This window comes from Aulonocara sp. 'chitande type north' Nkhata Bay, linkage group LG7 (genome assembly GCF_057382095.1).
Source record: "Aulonocara sp. 'chitande type north' Nkhata Bay isolate Kocher_YH1m ecotype deep benthic linkage group LG7, A_spYH_male_GT1.1, whole genome shotgun sequence".
Classification (NCBI taxonomy): domain Eukaryota; kingdom Metazoa; phylum Chordata; class Actinopteri; order Cichliformes; family Cichlidae; genus Aulonocara; species Aulonocara sp. 'chitande type north' Nkhata Bay.
The window spans coordinates 54,361,570-54,364,657 of NC_141350.1; positions in this window are offsets into that span (position 1 = coordinate 54,361,570).

Consider the following 3,088-nt stretch of genomic DNA (forward strand, 5'->3'; position numbering starts at 1 on the left):
AAGATGTAAGACTGGAAAGAGAGAAGCAGTGGGTATACTGGGGCCTTTGGGGTGGACACCGAGTTATTACTAACATTAATAATTGAAATGTACACCATCTTAACATCTGTTTTCTGCGTGCTGTTGTGACAAAGCACAGGCCGAACCTGAGTTCTGAGAATGCTGATATGCTCGCTTTGCTTCATTCCAGCCGACATACACTTACTCATACAATACCACACTTAAATACACAAACACATACTGTACCTTCGACTAACATAAAATAGCTTTCCAAGTAAACAATTTAAAAATATTTTAAGCTTTAATTTGGTTGCCTATCCAGGGTGTACCCTGTCTCGTGTCTCATGATAGCTTAAATAGGTTCCAACCCAACTAATCCTGGATTAGGGCTCGGGGATCCTGGTACTGATATCACATCCTAAATTGGTCTAGGGTTAAAGCGAATAACTTGGAGAGACTGTTTTGGGTGAGTTTGAAATTGTTTATTGCCAGATTGTTTTAAAGAAAGAATAAATGCCAAGCCTCACTTATTAAGAAAAAAACTCACCGGCTAAACAATTTAAATAAAAGAATAATAGAAGATACACCTACACCTCAACTCCCTGTAACTCCAGGATAAACAGGAGAATTTCCTCCAATCAAACTTTCTCTATCATCCTAACAAAACCAATGAAAAAAAACTATCCATCGAGAGTAACAAGTAGGGATAGAAATCTTGATATTGATATTTGGATGTTGTATCAAGCTTATAAGGGGGCGGTGTTTCAAAACACTGCTTTGAAATGTAGTTCAAAACGCCCACCTCACGTGACTGCGGCCAATCAAGGTCTTGGTGTGTTGCACCCCAGTTTCGATGAGTGGATTACTTGCTGCTTTTAGGTCGACTGACTGAGAACAGAACAACCTGATGACGCTGTAAACTCCCAAATAAAGCTCAAGGGTCATCGTCACCAGTAGCAACAGGATTGGCAGCAGAAGCCACAGAAAGAAGAGAGTTAATAGAAACTTTTTGACAGCGTGGCTGGTGCAATCCACAGTACACTGTGTTCCAAGGGCACGTGATCTGCTTGTTCATTAGCAGGAACAATGTGTGGTATATCCACACCTTTGTAGCTTGGCAAAACAAAGTAAGAACAACAAGTACTAAATCAAAATCAAGTGTAAAAGATGCGGATGAACAATAATATTGAACCTCTGGTGACCACAAATGTATGAACTTCCACTGCAACCAATTCATTAGGTGACAATGAAGCACAAATGGAAGGGGCTATCCCAGCTGTGATACGGTGAAAGACAGGGTATATCCTGGAGAGGCTGCTGGTCTATTACATGGGAACGAAGAAAACATTCACCCTTAAAGCCAATCTAGAATTGCCACTTTAGCTAAAGTACCTGGAGAGAACTTGCATAACCACAGGGAGAACATACAATCTCCATACAAAAAGGCCTCAGTTGACTATTGGATTCAAACCCTCTTGTTGTCAGCAGCAGTGGAAACCACCATGCTGCCCTAAAGCAGGTTTAAAATTAAAATCAAGTTGCAGGTTAATACAAAGCATATATAGTTAAGCTATTGCACAACCAAAGGCTTGATTCTGTGCTAAGACAGAAAAACTCAATAAGATGTGATCAGAGGCAGTAAAAGTGCTTATTATGTTGTTGGGGCTGATTTATACCAGCTCGACCTGAATGTCAACACTGTCTCTGTTGACATATCAGACTATCAACACCAGACAAAAGTCTAACTGGGCGCATAGTCATGACTCAAAACTCATGTGTGTGTTTACTTTATGAAACTCAGTCTGCTGTGTCGGAATATTGAAGATAAGCATTAAAAAGGGGAGGGCAGTCTTTGTTATGTGGATTGTGATAAAAAAAAAACACCCATAATATCCAGGAGGAAAACCAAAACGAAACATAAAAATATAAAGGCAAAATGCTGTGTAAATTTATGCTCTGTCACTTCTTCACCCTGCTGAGTGTGTTTAGATCAGCGGTCTCCAACCTTTTTTGCGCCACGGACCGGTTTATGCCCGACAATATTTTCACGGACCGGCCTTTAAGGTGTCGCGGATAAATACAACAAAATAAAACTAGTACTGGTACTGAAAAAAAGAAGATTTATTCACAACACACGTGAAAAGACCCAAGAAAACCGAGTTAACGATAAAAACGATAACAAAATAACGCTGAAAACCGATAAAAACCCTGAAAACTATACATTTCACACCTGAGCCTCAACTCTCGCGGCCCGGTACCAAACGACTCACGGACCGGTACCGGTCCGAGGCCCGGGGGTTGGGGACCGCTGGTTTAGGTAATTTGTGAAACTAAACAACAGAAAATAAAGACACCTATAATCAAAAAATTGTGTGTGTGTGTGTGTGTGTGTGTGTGTGTCTGGTTGAGATTTTGACCAATGGGGTGAGGACTTTTAGTCTGGACCTGACTTCCTCAAAAAGCCATCAAAGGTTTTAGGGTTTTAGGATAGAATAACAATTATGCTGGATTCTGACTACATGATAATAGAATGCTGCTTTGGGTGAGGCAACCTAAATGTTATAGAGTGTGTCATAAAGGGCAAAGTAAAAACAGGGTTAAAGAATTAATGCTACAAATATATTTGTTTCTTCTGTGTGTTTGTATTTTAATTTGGAGCTTTGAGAAAGAAACATGTCATTTTGTTGCCTTTTCCCTCTGCTATGTTGAATGCATGTTTGAAATGAAAGACTAATTCTTAGTATGAATACATAGTACACTGTATAAAATCCTAAAACACAGTATATACAATATTTGTTCAAGTAGGCCCCCTAGTGGCCTGTGTTTGGTTAAGCCCTGCTCCTGATCTGCTGCCACCACATGTTGGATGTGGAATGTCATGTAACTTGTGTGGATGTGGTGTTTATTTATTTATTTTTTTTTTACAAAAGTTCAAAACAGTATAACATGCCAGTGAGCACAGATATCTGAATGCCAACAAATGCTATTCTGGAATATGCTTATTTTATAATTTGCATGTCTAGAGGAGAAAAAACCTCTGAATATCAAAACATCTGAAGAATGAATAAGAGTGGGAATGACAGGTAAG